This window comes from Silene latifolia, chromosome 10, assembly GCF_048544455.1.
Source record: "Silene latifolia isolate original U9 population chromosome 10, ASM4854445v1, whole genome shotgun sequence".
NCBI classification, from domain to species: Eukaryota; Viridiplantae; Streptophyta; class Magnoliopsida; order Caryophyllales; family Caryophyllaceae; genus Silene; species Silene latifolia.
The window spans coordinates 29,123,878-29,129,877 of NC_133535.1; positions in this window are offsets into that span (position 1 = coordinate 29,123,878).

Below are 6,000 nucleotides of genomic sequence, written 5' to 3' on the forward strand. Positions count from 1 at the left end.
CAAGATACCGGTTCGATTACCTTCCCTACCTCGTGGTATAGACTCGAGTTACAGAGTGACTATTGACCGTGCTAAGAACTTATGCCTGGCTTTGATATATTGCCCTTTCTTGTATGGTGATTTTATGAATTGTAATAGGTGAGATGTAAGCCGGTTACAATTGATAAAGTTTGGATTACTATTTGTTATATGATTCACATGATAGTTTAATTTGGTCAGTTTAGTGTTCATATGTTAGAATACTTGATAATTAAATTATTTATCATGTTGTTTACATGTTACACTACATGTTACATTAAATATGACATTTCGTGGATGGGAGGACTCGAAGTTACTCCCCACTGAATTGTGGCTTTCGTGTTTGTATAAAATGCGATTGACAGGTTGATGATGATTAGATGGGGTACACGGACGAGCTAGTGAGCAAAAGAACCTTGGACTTAGTTTGGCTTTTTTTTTGTAGTACACCTTTAATCTTTTGGTTGTGTTTATATTTTGAAGGGACATATGTCTCCCTCTTTTTCTTTGGTTTATATCTCTTTATTCTCGCAGCTTTAGCATAGTTATGTAAATTAGTTTGTTAGTATTTGCAGGTTTTGGCACTCTACATTTGGAAATGTTTGTGAATGGTTTAGAAAAGTTTTAAAAATTACAGGTTTTAATTAGTTGGACCAATTACAAACATATCCTGTCAGTTTTTCTGTAGATTTTACGTGTTTATTTAACGCTATATGTGAGGGTGTCACAGACCCATTGTGCTAAATATGGGAACCCACGGGACGGTATTCGAGTGGTCCATTCGGCTGATAAGGCAGTCGTGGCTCAGCTGAAAGGCATGAATGCTCGGTTTGATAGATTGGAGCTGCAATCTGCTGGAGATAAACAGACGATTCATATGTTGACTAGACAAGAAACTGCCACTTGTAAGAGGTGTGGAAGCAATGACGGTCATACGACTATTTACTGTCTTACTAAGAAGGAGCAAGTCCTTGCCTTTCAGCAATATAGGCAAGGAGGAGGTTCCTATTACAATAATCAATGGGCGGTCCATCCCAATTTGAGGTGGACAAGTCATAATGTTCTCAATCCCACTCCTCCACCGCAGCAGTAACAACCTTATGTCCCTCCTCACAAGGCTCAACAAGGCTTCCAAAAGCCTCCTTCTTTTCCTCCACCGAGTCAAGGAGCATCATCTTCAAGTGGGGTAAGTGAGCTAGCTGAGTTAAAGACAGTGCTTCAGTCGTTGACAAAGCAATGGCAGATGAGTGACCAACAAAAAGAAGCTTCAATCAAGTCACTTGAAACCCAAGTTGCTCAGTTAGCTACGAACCAGTCCACTAGGAAACAGGGTCAATTGTCGTCCCAATCTAAGAAGAATCCACATGAGATGGTAAACTTAATTAATTTGCGAAGTGGTCGTTCTTATGAAGGACCAAAATTGTCTGCTGACAGGGATATTTCAGACCCGAGGAAGGCTGTTAATGATGATGAACAATATTTTGTCGCTGAAAATGAGCTCACCACGAAGAATATACTCGATCGACTGACTTATGGTGGTCGATCGAGTAGAATTGTTGAAGAAAGCACTCGATCGAGTAGAAATGTTGCTCGATCGAGTGAACTGGATAATCAAGGGATCGATCGAGAGGTGAAAACCACTCGATCGAGTGAAAATTTTGAAGAATCTGTTCGATTGAGTGGAAATATACCTCGATCGAACACTGTGCTTATTGAGGAACTCAATCGAGAGGTTGTTACTGCTCGATCGAGTGAAATATCACCTGGAAAGACTCGATCGAGAGGAAAAAAGTCTCGATCAAGTGACAGAGAGCTTGAACCTGCTGAGACGTTGGAAGAGAGAAACAAAGGGCTCGAGATTCCTATTACGGTGCCCTTCCCAAGGCGATTACAGAGCACAAAAGCCAATCAACAGTTCGGTAAATTTGCCGAGCTCCTGAAAAGCTTACAGGTTACTGTTCCATTCACCGAGTTGCTGACACAGATACCCTTTTATTTAAAGTTTATGAAAGAAATTTTGTCACGTAAGAGGCATATCAACGATCATGAGACGGTAGCTTTAACTGAGGTAGGGACTGCCCTAGTTCAAAATAAGTTGCCACCTAAACAGTCAGACCCGGGTAGTTTCTCGATTCCATGTCACATAGGTACCCATTTGATTGATAACGCGCTATGCGATCTTGGTGCTAGCGTGAGCGTCCTACCTTTGTCTCTCGCTAGGAGACTTGGTTTGACTAAATTTAATTGCACAAACATGACCGTACAGATGGCCGACCGTAGTATATCACTGCCGTTAGGAGTAATAGAAGACATACCTGTCAAAATCGGGAGATTCTTTATTCCCGTCGACTTCGTAGTGCTTGATATTCCCGAGGACACTCACGCCCCTATTATTTTAGGGAGACCATTTTTATTCACTGCTCGCGCAGTGATAGATGTCGGGGGTAAGACACTAACATTTCAGGTAGGAGATGAAGAATTGATTTTTCATTAATCTAAATCTCATAGGGCTCCCATGCAAGCTCAACCTTGCAATGCCCTATCCTCTACTGACTCCCATATTGACACTCGAGCTAAAAATGTGGAATTTTGTGCTGCAATTGTGACCCCTCCGCCTCAGACGGAGAGCGAAAAGGAGGAACATTCGTCTGTTTTCCTTGCTGCAGGTACAGATGGAATAGATGCAGGAGCTGTCAAAGGTCGTAGTGCAATTAAAGTCAAACAAACCGGGGATCCTAATGTCAAAGCTGATGGGAAAGATAAAGGGACGAGAAAAGTTCGTGCATACGTGGATGTTAACTATTCTCCCCCTACTAGTTCAAATTCACGCTCGTGGTGAACGAAGAGGACGGTCAAGGATGCTGAAGGGACCTCGTCCAGTTAGAAGCCCTCCTTTGGGCTACTGAAATGTTTTGGGAATTGAGCGGGGAATGCCTTGTGTAACAAATTGTAAAAATTAATTTTAAATTTCCGTCGAATTTCTTTATTTTCATTTTTAGAACTGCTAGACTTTAGACTATTTTAGCGTAGCTAGGCAGACTATAGACTGTTATTTGGTGATTTGGTATGTCCGGGATATGTTTGCGAGTGTTTTTATGCAGGTTTGGGGAGATAATGACGCATTGGGATGAATTACACGAAGAAAACAACTCGATCGAGTACCTTTTGTACTCGATCGAGAGGATTGCACAGAAAAGGGTTCGATCAAGAGGTTTACAAGTACTCGATCGAAATGGAATAAATAGGGAGTTCTCAATCGAGTGGAATTATACTCGATCGAGTGGAATGAAGTCAGGACTTATTGATCGAGTTGTTTCAAAACGCTCGATCGAGTGAAATTGAATTTCACACGCAGGAAGTACCTCTTTAACTTCTATTTTTCCTAATTATAATTCATTCTTCCATTTGTTCATCCCTTTTACGACAAACACCCTAAATTCCTCCATTTTTCTTGCCCAACACCAAATCCAACACCCACTTTGTTTACATTGCTAGTATATCGACATTTGCCCTCTGTTTTGCCCGTCAAACTTGCTCGTTTTGGCGGTCAATTTGGGAGATTAGGGTTTGCGGTTTTCATTAGAAATTCCGTCGATTACATCAATTTTTGGTCGAATCTTTTGTTTCTCTTGTGGGTTTCATTATCAAGTAAGTTTCTCCTTTACCAATTTTTTTTTAATTGCTTTATTTTAAAAATATGAGGTAATTGGGGGTTAGGGTTTGTGTTGAATTCTAAAATTTCGACTTAAATTGGGGTTTTTTGTGTTTGATTGATTCAATTGCTTAATATCCCCCTTTCTTACTTGATTAGGATGGAAATTAGCTCCCTACCTTCGTCTAGTTCGACTGTAGTTCCGTCCTCTACTGAGACGGTGGTCCATGCTGCCACCACCGTCGTTCCGCCTGCTAGTACCGCTGCTACTACCCCCGTTTAACCCGTTGTTACTGCTGGTGCTACTGTTGTTACTGCTGCTAGCTCGACTTCTGTTTTCGTTTATGCTGCTTCTATTGTTGCAGCCACAGCTAGCACCTCTGGTACGGTGACCACCCCTGCTGCATGGTCACCAGCTGTCACTGCTGCCTACAGGGCTGCTCTAGTACCTCGTCCCTCTACTGGACGAGCTTCTTCTTCAGGTACTAGAGGGCGGGGTCGCGGACGAGCTACATCCTTTGTTGGCCGCTCTGCTGGCCGTGTCACCATCCGAGTGGATGATTCACTTGATCCGCACCCCGACTATCCTGAGGTAATATTTGTTAATGTTATTCATTGCACTCGATTCTTTGATTTAGCTAGCTGTGATTTTATGTCTACTAAATTTTTGTGCCTTTAGTCACTTGATAGACTTGGTATTTACGAGCTAGTTGTTAAGATTTTGAGGGGTACGAGAATGTCTGGACTAGTCACCATGAGTGCCTTGACCTTCAAGGAGTTGACCCTCGAGTTTTTCAGCTCCTTTACCTTCTCTTCTGGCGCTTACGCCACTCACCCGACTTGTGCTTCCGTGTCTTTCCGGTTATTTAACCGGACTCTCTCTTAGACTTTAGAGGAGTTTGGTACTAGGTTAGGTCTTTCTTTTATGGGTGACACTACCTCCCCTAGGAAGGTCATCCGCCAGTTGTGGAGGACCTTGGCACAGACTACTTACGAGGAGCTCAAGCTCGCTCAGGTCCACCTTCCCCCTGCCCGTTATTTCTTGCGTCTCATGGGTAGAACCATCTTTGGTCGTAAAGAACCAAACAATGTGAACAACATTGATCTTTCTATTCTGGGTGGGTACTTGAACATTGACAGTGAGGGACCTTTCGTCCTTAACATTGCTTACTTGACCGCCCAGTACTTTCACACTGTGGGGGAGAAGACCACGGGCACCATTATTTGCGGTGGCATAGCCACTTTTCTTGCCCGTTCTCTTTTCCCCGTCTTCCCTCATGACTTACAGTACATAGATACTGATAGGTACCTAGGCATTCCTGCTATGCTGTCTATGTTTTGGTTTGTATCCGACCACTAGACACGGAAGATTTCTGGTTCCTTGTCTGAGACCCTTCCTTGTACCACTTTACCCCGTCTCGTTCCCCTGCCCACTGTTAGGGGCAGGTTACCTCCACCTCTACCCATGTACCACCTCCCACTTAGACCACCTCCTACTATGTCCGCTTCTAGGAAGCGGAGGAGACCTGAGACCGAAGAGGGATCCACACCTTCTACGGGTGGCCAGCTTCCACGGCCATTCCTACCCCGATCCCTACTCCTGCACCCGACCAGACATAGCCGATTTACCCGGCTAATTTTGTACCTCCTCCACCTTTTGAGGCATCCGCGGTCCTTGACCAAGGGCGCCGTGACAGTTTGTTGCTTGAGCTTCTTAGCAGACAGGCTCGCATGGAGCGTGACATAGCTCTTACTTTGTTCCCTCTATACGAGTATCACATGATGTGATGACGTCCAGTTCCTGAGGGTTGGCCACACCCGTCCTTTTACCGGTACCCAGCTGTGGGGTACCCAGAGCCAGCCAGTGACGAGGAGGAGGGCACAGCTCAGGAGGAGGCGCATACTCAGGCCGAGGAGGCGAGGATGAGAGAGTAGGAGAGAGACCCGGACTACACGATGGAGGACGTGACAGACGAGGCTGACGAGTAGCTATTGGTCTACTCATTTCCCCAGCTTTCAGGCTGGTTTGGGGAAGTTCGTGTATTGTATGTATATTCTTGCTCTTTTTTTTCTTTTTGTCTCCTTTTTATTTATTATTTTTCATCCATTTATTGGTTGTATTTTTCCCGTTCCCCCGTATATATCTGCTGGTGTATGCTGGAGGACAACGAGGGCGTTGTCCGTTTTGGTTTGGGGAGGGTAAGACATCCTTTGAGTCTGCATTTGCATTTGTTTTGCATTCACGTTTCTATTTTTCTGCTTGCATTGTTTTCATTTCTTTCAAAAAATGAAAAAAAAGTAAAAAATTAATAAAAAAATTAATAAAATAC